The 12,908-nt window shown below is 41.2% G+C and overlaps 1 pseudogene; it reads left to right on the forward strand.

Moving 5' to 3' along the window:
• The first annotated feature begins 11,299 nt into the window (after positions 1-11,299).
• On the forward strand, positions 11,300-12,286 carry LOC142425972 (small ribosomal subunit protein RACK1-like; annotated as a pseudogene).
• Positions 12,287-12,908: the final 622 nt, after the last annotated feature.

A 12,908-nucleotide genomic window follows, 5' to 3' on the forward strand; every position in this document is an offset into this window, starting at 1 on the left:
TCTAAAAACCTCTTACTCTGAACTCACAAGGAAAGTGTGTTTGGCAGTTCGAGAAGGGTTGCAGTGTTAATATGTGGTTAAACCTCTTGATGGCAATAAGTTCTGGATCTCTGCATGAAGCAATTAGCAGAAAGGCAGCATAGGCTTTCCTATGGCATGAAATATGATTGTTACTACCAGCAGGACGTATGCACTTATTAACATCCCTAAACTTATGATTCCTGAGTCCATGAGAGGCTAACACTCAACAATGCTACCTAGTCAAGTTAAGGCAGCACAAAGACATTCTGAGATAAGGGACTAATCCGGAAATATACAGTGTGCATATTTTCTATGGGGATAATTACTTTCTATCTCGTGTGCTATATATATATCTATCTATTTCAGCCGAGAAAGGAAGTAAAATTAATAGGTCATAAATAGAGAACTTGTAATGATATATATAACATGGCAAGCAGTGAAATATGACAAAAATTGAACTCCATATGAATGATACAAAAATCTTCTCATTAAAAAAATAATACAAATCCCTCCAGATTCCTTAGCCCTCAAACCTAAACAGTGGTCTGAGGGGCTTAAAGAAAAAAGGAGAAAAGTGAAACTGAAGTGGACTTGGAGCCTTGTGACAAACAAGTTCACTTCAAACAATAACACACAAACAAAACAAAACAAAACAATACAAAAATGTACTTTGCAAACAATGCTTTATAATTAAAAAAACTACATTTTAATAAAATTATATGGGTCAAAATCAGAGCTAATATTAACAAGGTGTATTATATCAATAGAGAAGCCAAAAGGAAGACATCTATAAAATTCAAGATGATCAATGAGATATAATTACTGATTTTAAATATATAAGAGTTTAAATTCTTCAAATAAACAGCAAAGTTTTCATATGGAATAAAATAAAATGAAATGCAGCAGATGCTCGTGCCTAGAGTTGCCAGTGGGGGAAAAAAACAGAATCACATATTTTCGCTGGTAGGCCAAGCTGGTGGGTCAAAATGGTTTCCAGAATAGATAAACTGAACAGCTGGTCTCTTTTTAAAAGGCAGAAAATATATTAAATGACCAAGATGGTGTCCAGGTAGAACCACCTGCCTGGTGCTCCTTTTGTTAGATCAGAAAATTAAGATGTAAGCAGGCCAATATTGGGAAACTGGGTACTAAAAATAGATCCAGTGTATTAGGGTCTGGTTCAGACCTCCCCTGTGATTTTAACCCACAGAGTGATTCAAGAACTCTCTGAAATGCTTTAAGTTCACCGCGTGTGCCCACGGGCTCTGCTAATCCCTCACCAGATCCAGTGGGGTAATTTCCCCAGGCTACTGTCTAAAGGTAGTCATAATCCCAGGCTCTCAGAAAGCATCTGAGAACTAGCCACAAGACCTCACACCTGGATATGAGGAGTTAATTTCCCTGATATCCATCCTGCTCTTGTATTCTCCCTCCCCAGCCAGGAATGAAGTGGCTATATCAGCAATCCCCTTGCTCTATCTCCCCAACTCCTAGCCTGCCAGCATGGGTAACAATAGATAATTAGTCACTAATTTGCACCTATTGAGAGCGCCTGGGATATTTACCCATGACATATCTGTGCAGGAGAGACAGGAGTGACACAGGAATGCAGTCAGGGGAGAATTCAGATCCAGTCTGCCCCCGAACCAGCTAATCTTGTCCCCCTTCCTTGAAGGACAGAGCAGCACAACCCCAATAACAGGACAGGCCAAAAGTCCATTATAAAAATCGAGGGTTTTTTTTTAATGCTTGCAATTCCAGTTTGTGTTCCTTTGTGTAAATTTGAATGTAAGTCATCAGAAACCTGGCCCTGATCTACTTGCATTATATTAGCATAACAAGACAGGCAGAACCCTTATCCCCAGAGTACAGCCTAGAATTCTACATAACACAACAGGAAAACCCAGTGGCTGAAAGCTATAGCCCAAGCCAAACACTGGTTCTACTAGTTTAGGGCTCCACAAAGACTAAAAATTGTGACTTTTCAGTCCAACCAGACCTGTACCCATGCTGCAGGTATGCCCAGTGGCATACCTACCGTCACCAGCTTCAGCACACCCTTTGAGGCCCCTCAACACCTCTGGCCACTAAATCACTGCAGCCCTTTGCCTAAACAGCAACCTGACCCACCACCATAGTAGTCCACAGGTGGTTCCTGAATCCACTCTTGCCAGTCACACAGAGAAAGAGCTCAGGGACGTTTGGTCTCTCAGGAACTCTCTGGTGTGCAGTTCTTCCAAAATGACATGCAGAAAGCAATTTGCTCAACACCATCAATGAGAAAACAAAATTAAACAGCTGAAGAAATCCTAAACCTAAGAATGACTATATAAGAAACAGACATTGATCTGAAGCAAAAAGAGATCTTCAGAATGCTGCTTGGAATAATACAGGATATGAGGGAAGCAATGCATAATAAGGACACATTGATAGAGGGAATGAAGTCCACGCATCAAAGGGAAATGCAAGAATTAATGAATGAGGAAACAGAATCAAAACACAAGATGACAGCCCTCACAAACAGACTAGAAGAGGTAGATAATCATGTCAGTGAGCTAAAGGACAATAGGGCAAACTTTAACAAATGGGAAAGACAGTCAAGAAAGATAATCAAAGAGTCAGAAGAAAACCTGAGATCAATGACAGATGCTATGAAGAAGAATTGGTCTTTCAGAACAAGAAACAACGAAGTATACAGCTACATTACTGAGGGACTTCTTGGAGACAAACTTCCCCATCTTAATGAATGAGAATCAGACACTCATACAGGAAGTATAGAATACACCAATTTGACTGAACCCCAGGAAGAACTCACCAAGGCACACAATAGTTAAATTATCCAACTTCGAGGAAAAAGAATATTTTAAGAGCAGCATGACAAAAAACGCTTCACATACAGTGGTGCTCAGGGAAGAATATGCTCAGACCAATCAGCAGATAGCATGAATAGGAGGAGAGAGTGGAGTAACATCTCCCAAAGGCTGAAAGAAAGAAACCTCAACCCAAGAATCCTCTATCCTGCCAAATTATCTATTGAGATAGAAGGTGAGGTAAGAGTCTTTCTGGACAAGAAAAAACTCAAAGAAAACACTGTAAGACACCCAACTCTGCGGAAAATCCTTGCTGACTCACTGTGGTCAGAAGACCAACACCCACCAAGCACAAGCAGGAGACCATCATATAATAGCTCAACTCTATCTAGAAGTCAATGCGCCAAAAAAAAAGACCAAAATAGCATTGGCTCAGTGGGAAAAAGTGGGCAAGAATGAACACCACCACCCATTACACAACACACTAATACGAACAGAGACAAGAAAACATGCAACATAAGGTAGGAGATGATAGCAATTGATCCACAGATGGTGGTAACCACTCTGGCAGTAGCCTGAACTCACCCATTGAAAGTGAAAGTTTAGCAGACTGGTTCAGAAAATATAACCCATCAATCTGTTGCCTGCAAGAGACATGTCTTAAACTCGCAGACAAAAATAGGCTAAGAATAAGTCTGTCAGAAAATATACCAGGCAAATGGCAATTTAAAAAAAGCAGGGGTTGCCATCCTAATCTCCATCAAAATTGACCTTAAGGTGCAAACCATAACAAGAGACAAGGATGATCACTATATAATGCTCAAAGGTCAGCAGACCAGAAACCAGTGAGCATAATAAATATATGCATGCCTAACAAGAGACCTATGAAATTTGTCAAATTAGAGAGGAAATTAGGAAATGTGTTTTTCTGAGTAGACTAGAGAAACAAATTCAGGGAGACTCATATTAGAAAAAGAGAAATTTTTATAAAAGAGTGTTGTATATTAAGAAAGCATCCCAACAGTGGTCTGAGTGGCTGAAACAAAAAACGAGGAAAAGTAAATCTGAAGTGGACTTAGAGTCTTGTGACTAACAAGTTCACTTCAAACAATAACAACACACATAAAAAAGAAAACATCCCAGCCCAATTCAGATCAAGTCCATAAGTCTGATATTAGCTCCTATGTCTGATACCAGTCTGCAAATTCTTCTTCAGATTCATGCAACACATGCAATGATGCTGAGTACAGGTAGATCGCAGGCCAGTAGGTAGAAAGTCTTGTGTATCTAGTGGTAGTGAAAGCATCTCAGCGCTAGCGTGGATCTCCACTTGACTCCTCTAGTCAAACGCCATCAGCATCTCTCTATGTGTCTTGTCAGCAGGAATGTCTTATACGGAGTGTCTATGTGTCCTGCTTCCAGCAAGCTATTTATCTCCATCGTGTCTCCAAATGAGGTCATCAGGCTGCGACCTGATTGGCAGGCTAAACTCCACCCCTTCATTCTTTATAGTCTCAAGTTGACATCAGAGAATGTAACTGCCACAGAAGTTTCTAGAAACTAATAAGAATGAGAATACAACGTATGGAAACGTATAGGAAACAGCAAAAGCGGTTATTAGAGGAAGATTGTGATTAATGCATATATTAAAAAAGAGGAGAAACTTATGACTGATATGCTATCACAAAGCCTCCAGCAACTAGAACAACATCAACAGAACAACCACTCCACTAGCAAAAGAAAAGAAATAGTAAAAATCAGGATAGAGTTAGACAAGTGGAAAGACAAGAGAGCAATGCAAAAAAATCACTGCAGCAAAAAAGTTGGTTCTTTGAAATGATCAAAAGATTGACAGACTGCTGGCAAACCTAACCAAGGGAAGGAAGGAGCAAGCATCCATCAACAGCCAGGATGAGGGATGAGACTGGGGAAATCACAATGGAATGGTAACCAAGAGACTACCAACGAAAAACTTCCAGATCAGATGTGTCAGAGGAAACCAGCCCCTCACCATCAAAGGGTCTGTAGGCACAACTGTCCAGTGATAATATTTAAAGGTTACAGTAAAGTCATAAAGAATAGGAAAGACAGGAGAAAGAATACAATTAAGGAATCAGACACATTTTATTGTAGCAAGCTTACTTCAGCCCCTTTTGATGGTCCATGTGGAGGTGGGAGAAGAGAGAGGGAGAAAGACAATATATTTCTAATCATGGCTTATATACACTTAGGGGATGTTACAGCCACCCTGATTACAGGTAACTACATATGTAAAAGGCTGTACAGTAGGGCATATGCGTGATTGGAAGGGGATGAGGAAAGGGTGTACATGCAATAGGAAGGGAAGGCACTAAGCGTACATATGTGACAAAATGGGTAGACCCTATATTCAAGATGGCAACGTAACCTTGGTTGTCCTTGAGTTGGCTTGACCTTGTCTCTGGGCTTTCCTTCAGGGAAACCATCCACTATCCTTATCAGCAGGGAGTGGGCCCCACCTAGTGTGGGACACACAATAGGGTTTGATTGCTCTAGATGGCTGATAGTCTCAGGGAGATAACCTCTAAGCAGCTGACCTCCAAGTGTACAGTCTCCCACCATGCACTAGCAAGCAGCATCCTAGACCTGGCATACAATATGGGGGGCAACCTGGGAAGAAAACCCTTTTGCATTCCTCACAGATGGCTTCACAGGCGAATTCTACCAAGCATTCAGGGAAGAACCAATCCTCCCCAAATTATTTCATAGCATAGATAAAGATTAAATATTCTCAAACTCATTCTATGAAGCCAGTATAACTTTGATATCCAGACAGGGAAAGGATCCCACTGGAATAGAAAACTACAGACTGATAGTGTTAGGCAGCTTAGCTTAGGGAATTGGGAAGTCCATTTACACATGCCCAGGAGAGCCAGCAAAGGACAAAGCTAGATTTTCCCGCTGGTGGGCTCGAATGGGCATTATACCTGGAGCAGCCCACCTGGGCCAGGTGACTGCAATTCAGCCAATGGGAACAACCTGGGGTCGTTCACCACGCCTCCCTTGGGAACCCTTGAAAAGGTAGGGACTGAGAGGGAGAGGGGTCTTGTCTTGCTTGGGCGGTCTGGTCGTCTTCTTGGGAGGAGAGAGATCCTTGCGTGACCCGGAGCAGTCTCTGCAGGCCGCATGGTCAAAGGAATCCTATGGGTGCCGCGTAAAACCTGAAGCTTCTTTTAACTCTCATTAAATTCACTTGGATCACGAGCCCGCCTTCGGCATGAAATCTTTCTCGCGCGGAGCCAAGGACCGAGGCTGGATTTTAGGCCCAGAGAGAGAGAGACCTTACAATAGCTCTAATGAACATAGATGCAAAGATCCTTAAAAACTATTGAACAATATAATACAAAAGTATATAAAACATGTCATCAAACATGATCAGGTGGGATTCATTCCAGGGATGCAGGGATGGTTTAAAATCCAAAAATATTATTTACCACTTTGATAAGAAAAAGGATAAGAATCACATGATAATATCAATAAACACAGAAAAAGCATTTGATAATATCCAACACCCATTCCTAATTAAGACACTCAAGACGATAGGAATGGGAGGGGAATTCCTCAAGTGAATACAAGCTATATACAAAAAGCCACTGAAAAAGGGGACCAGGCAAGGATATCCCTTGTCCCCACTTCTTTTCAACATCAAGTCAACCAGGGTGCAGTAAATCACCAATGAAACACACAATATTCCTCTGGTTCTTTGAGGCTTTCTCAACCCCCACTCTCATTACCCCAGTCCTGCCTTTCAGTTCTGGCTAGACCAGAGCATATAAACTGGTACAGATAAGAGCTCATGACACACAAAATCCAGGTCAGATAAACCCTTCAGGAACAGAAATAGGAGTAGTGATACAAGGAGGGTAGGGAGAAAGTGGAGAGAGGAGGGGAAGAAGGGGGAACTGATCACAATGACTGATGCATACCATCACCCCACCACCCCAGATATGAACAACAGAAACATGGGTGAAAGGTAAAAACAGCGGTAGGTTGAAAATATCATTTATCAAGAGGTCACAAGTGGGGGAGGGAGAGAAAAAAGGAGGAGCTGATGTCAAGGACTCAAATAGAAAGTAAATGTTTAGAAAATGGTGATGACAATATATGTACAAATATGTTTAATACAATTGATGTATGGAATGCTATAAGAGCTGTAAGAACCCCCAATGTTTAAATATATATGTAAATCAATGCAAACTTTTAAAAAGTTGGTTTAATAGGCAGAAGACAATGAAAGACCAAAAAAGGGAAATTAATTGATAATATATGCAGCCCACAATTGATTGATATGTTAGTGACAGACTTTTAATTATAGGCAACATGAAAACATAAAAGCAAAACATTTTTAAGAATACAATGATTTCTTTCTAGGTAGGCAATAGAAATGGGAGATCACACAATGCTAGCAATCTATTAAAAAATAAATACATGGGAGAGTGGAAGGGAGGAGGTGTTGGCCAACTCAGGGACAAGGGAATAACGAGTGGTTTAAAACAAGTGGCAGGGAGGGGATGGGAGGACTGGTAGGGAGTGACCAAGGGCAAGGTAACTGAGAGGAATTACTGAAACCAGAACAAAGGCAGAACTTGGCAGTGGGACAGGAGGAAAGCATATGGAAATAGAGGAAAGGAGTAGGAGGCAAAGGGCATACATAGAGGCCTAAATACATGTACACATGTAAATGTATTTATGATTATGGGGGAAATAGACCTATGTGCATATACTTATAGGTTTGGAGTAGGGTAGCGGGTGGATATTGGGCCCCCTCATGCACATTCCCTTAATACAAGAGCACTTTGCTCAGCTAAATGGTCATTCCGTGATACCCACCTTCCCGACATGATTGCTGAAGACAAACGTGTGCATAAGCAAACATGGTGAAGAAAGCTGATTGTGCCCTGTTATCAAAATATATAGCATCTGGGGTCTTAAAGGCTTGAAGGCAAACTAGCGGTCATCTAGCTTGGAAGCAACAAAGCCCACAGAGAAGAAACACACAAGTCTAAGTGAACACAAGGTGTTGAAGGGATCAGGTAGCAGACACCAAAGAACAAAAACCATCATTGTGTGATCACCTTCCCCACATAAATGCTGAAGATGAATGTGTGCATGAGTAAGTGTGGTGAAGAAGGCCGGTGGTGCCTAATGAGAGATATAGCGTCTGGGGTCTTAAAGGCTTGAAGACAAACAAGCGGCCATCTAGTTTGGAAGCAACAAAGCCCACAGGGAAGAAGCACACCAGCATGTGTGATCACGAAGGGTCTAGGGGACAAGGTATCAAGCACCAAAGAGGGGTGGGGGATCAGATCATCATGAACAAGGGGAGTACGTGATGGAGACCCAATGCCCACCTGTAGACAACTGGACATCTTTTGGAGAGGGGGAGTGGGGCGAGAGATAAGTTACTCAGGGTGCAGTTTAGCATTGATGAAACTCATAACCTTCCTCTAGTTCTTAAACGCTTCCTCCCCACCACTATCATGATCCCAATTCTACCTTGCAAACCTGGTTGGAGCAGAGGATGCACAGCGGTGCAGATGGGAACCGGAAACACAGGGAATCCAGGACAGATGAACCCCCTCAGGACCAGTTGTGAGAGTGGCAATATCGGGAGGGAAGTGGGAAGGGTGGTAGAAAGAGGGAACTGATTACAAGGAACAACATATAACCTTCTCTATGGGGGATGGACAACAGAAAAGTGGGTGAAGGGAGACACCAGGCAGTGTAAGATATGATTAAATATTAATCTATAAATTATCAAGGGTTCATGAGAGAGGGGGGAGCAGGCAGGGAGGGCAGGGGAGAAAAATGAGGCGCTGATTTCAGGAGCCAAAGTAGAAAGCGAGAGATTTGAGAATGATAAGGGCAACAAATGTATAAGTGTGCTTTAGACAATTGATGTATGTGTGGATGGTGATAAGAGTTGTATGAGCCCCATTAAAACGATTAAATAAATAAATAGATAAATAAAAGGCAAGACATAAATAAGGGTGTAGAAGATATGAAAAATATAAATATATAATAACATAGTTAAATTTGTAAGGATTTAAAAATATCTCCTTTTATGACGAATAAGTACACATAATTTATTTTTCGGACTATATAGAACATTTGAAAAATTAAACTCTGGAATATAGAGCTTGCAATAACTTTATTAAAAAAGTAATGAAACACGACAAAAACAGAATTCAATATGAATGATTCAAAATCTTCTCATTACAAAACTAATAAAATATATTTAGCAAAAATGTTATGTAACTTAAAAACTATATTTTAAAAATTACATATTAAATACATAAAATACTTTGTGAGCTTACATTCCACAATTTGTGGGCCACATTGAAGTAAATCTAGAAATGAATGTTTTAAAACTTAAATATAAGTCATTGGAAAACATTAAAAATACTTAAAACTTATACCCAGTGGAGGGATGGCTTATTTTTAATTAATTTATTTTGAGATTTAAATAAAATTTGTAGGCAGAAATTTTCATGTTTATTAAAATCATTGCTTTTAAATTTTAAAAGACAAATTTAGAAATGAATAAACTGATTATACTCTGCAGTAAGACTCACAAGTATAACGTTAAAATTGAAACAATCCTGGGAGGGGGGAGCGGGAAGGGAGGGGGAAAAAAAGAGGACCTGATGCAAAGGGCCTAAGTGGAGAGCAAATGCTTTGAAAATGATGAGGGCAAAGAATGTACAGATGTGCTTTATACAATTGATGTATGTATATGTATGGATTGTGATAAGAGTTGTATGAGCCCCTAATAAAATGTTTAAAAAATGTTTATATATCAAAAAAATGAAAAAAAATTGAATCAATCCTTAAGTGTTCCTACTTTTGGACAATAAAGGGTTTTAGAATAAGGAAGAGAATACAACCACCTGAAAACATAAGGGGGAAAGAAGTACTAGATAAGCAAGGCAGAAATATAAAACAGCTGTTTTTGTTCGGCGTCACCAAGTCTTTTCCACTTATAACAAACAACTCTATAAACAACAGAATGAAATACCGTCAGATTCTGAGCCATCCTTACAGATGTTCTTATGTTTGGGCCAGTCACTGCAGTCATTGTGTCAATTAATAAAACCATAGATTTGACAAATAAGTGCAAGATTTGACTCTGAAGAACACTAAAAATTCTTGTATGACAGAATCAGGAACAATAAAGTTATGGCATACAAACAACATACAAATTGAGAATTCTCCTGTCACACAAACTGAGGATCAAGGGAGACGAAAGCACCTCCCAAAATATTTTACAAATGCAATTTACACTTGATGCCAAATCTATCAAAGAACCAAAAAATAAGAACTATGTGCTGAACGCTCATTGGATGCAGATTCAGATTCTTGAGTAAAATCATGGTAAAATGATTCCTCAAGGAAAGGAGTGGTGGACAGGTGAGGAACTACTGACTTTGTGCTGGCACATCAAGAAAGAAGACGGGTCGCTCTCTAGAACAATGTTGAGTGTTTTTAGACTAAATTTGATAGATAAATTGTTAAAACAACTACGTGTTTCTATTTCCAGCCATAATTTCCACTATACTTAATGGAAGATTCCAATGAACGTTAAAGATGAGGTGGTCTCATATTACCACCACTATGTACTTTTGCCCCTGCAGTTCATGGTATGGTTATGAAATCAACCAAGAAATTGATTGTAAAGAAAAAGGATGGAGTGAAGGACAGAAGGAGGGAGGAGAGAAATAGAAAGCGTAAGAGTTATGAGTATGGGAAAATGTTGCAAAATATGTGTGTGGAGGTAATACAACTGTCTTATCAGCGTCTTAAGGATATTTAGCAATTAATGGATAAAATACCAGATATTTATGACAGCAAAACAAAATGGAAAATACTACAAAGTAACAGACCTAAATGAATAGACTTCTTTTTTAAATTTTTTAGGGGCAGGTAGCCACTTAATATTTGGTACTGGGGCCAGCCTCGCAGACTGGTCTTCTTTTGCTATCTATTGTAGTTTCCTTAAGACTCAATATAGTAAATGTATCAGTTCCCCCAAATTAAATGATATGTTTAATGCTATCGCAAGAAAATATTAATCCATTTTTAAAACAACCTTAAAATATGTCAGTGATGCTTCTAGAGGATCACATGAGCAGGTGTTGTGGGAAAATATTTTAAAAGCACAGAAATACTAATATTAAAATTAATTACTGTAAAGTTGCAGTCATTAAAACTTTGAGGATGACGTTCGAAGACACCTTTTCAACACCCGGTTCAGAATGTGGTGCTTTTGAATTACACTGCGTTTCAGAAGGGAAAATGTCCTGAAACGTCACCTACAGCTGGCCTCGCGCACCCACTATCTTCAGCACAAGCCAAGCCTGGAGGCCGCAATTTAGCTCCGGAGGAGAAGCAGCAGGAGCTGTTGTGTCGGAGCTATCCGGTGCCATCCTTGTCGCTGTGGCGACCCCCGCACCCGCCGCCGCCATGACTGAGCAAATGACCCTTCGTGGCACCCTCAAAGGCCACAACGGCTGGGTAACGCAGATCGCTACCACGCCACAGTTCCCCGACATGATGCTGTCTGCCTCGCGAGATGAGACCATCATCATGTGGAAGCTCACGAGGATGAGGTCAACTATTGCATTCCCCAGCGTGCTCTGCGTGGTCACTCTCACTCTGTGAGCGACCTGGTCATCTCTTCTGATGGCCAGTTTGCGCTCTCGGGCTCCTGTGATGGAACACTGCGTCTCTGGGATCTTACAACGGGCACCACCACAGGCCGCATTGTAGGCCATACCAAGGACGTGCTGAGTGTGGCCTTCTCCTCTGACAACCGGCAGACTGTCTCTGGCTCCCGAGATAAGACCATCAAGCTGTGGAACACACTGGGAGTTTGCAAGTGTACCGTACAGGACGAGAGCCACTCTGAATGGGTGTCCTGTGTGTGCTTTTCACCCAACAGCAGCAACCCCATCATCGTCTCCTGTGGCTGGGACAAGTTGGTCAAGGTGTGGAACTTGGCTAATTGCAAACTGAAAACGAACCGCATCGGCCACACAGGCTCCCTGAACACTGTGACGGTCTCTCTGGATGGATCCCTCTGTGCTTCTGGAGGCAAGCATTGCCAGGCCATGCTGTGGAATCTCAATGAAAGCAAGCACCTTTATACCCTCGATGGAGGAGACATTATCAACGCCCTGTGTTTCAGTCCCAACCGCTACTGGCTCTGTGCTGCCACCAGCCCCAGCATCAAGATCTGGGACTTGGAGGGCAAGATCATTGTTGATGAGCTGAAGCAAGAAGTGATCAGCACCAGCAGCAAGGCCGAACTGCCCCAGTGCACCTCTCTGGCCTGGTCTGCTGATGGCCAGACTCTGTTTGCAGGTTACACAGGTAACCTCGTGCGAGTATGGCAGGTGCCCATTGGCACCCGGTAGAAATGTGTGGCACAGTTTTTATGAAATTAAAAGACTGGCTTTCTGAAAAAAAAAACTTTGAGGAAAGAAGTCAGCGTTTTAAAATTTAAAATCTTGCAACAGACCTTTGTGTTTTTCAACACCTTTGATTTATCAGAGCAGAAACTGAAGCTTCAGCTTTAGAAGCTTGTAGGGAAGTCCACAGTTGTACCTACACATTCTTGTTGGGGGCTCTCCAATGCCTCCATCGTGGCAACCAATGTTGCCAGATTCTGCATCATCTTCACAACCACTGCTGTGTTTGAGTTCATTGCTGTAACCGCTGTGTCAATCCATGTCATTCAGGTCTCTTCTCCACAGACTTTAACTTTACCAAGTCGTCTCCAGGGACTGGTAACGTCCAGAAAGCATGTTTGAAGTATGTGAGACAGATTGCTTCCAAGGAGCAATATGGCTTTACTTCTTTCAAGACAGATTTATTTCTTCTTCTGGCGGTCCCCATTCAGTATTCTTTGCCAACACCATAATTCAAATGCATCAATTATTCTTCAAGTCTTCCTTGTTCATTTCCAGCTTTCCTCAGCATCGGAGGTGATTGAAAAGATTATGGCTTGAGTCAAGCACACCTTTGTCATCAAAGTGA

Source organism: Tenrec ecaudatus, chromosome 14 (assembly GCF_050624435.1).
Source record: "Tenrec ecaudatus isolate mTenEca1 chromosome 14, mTenEca1.hap1, whole genome shotgun sequence".
Classification (NCBI taxonomy): Eukaryota; Metazoa; Chordata; class Mammalia; order Afrosoricida; family Tenrecidae; genus Tenrec; species Tenrec ecaudatus.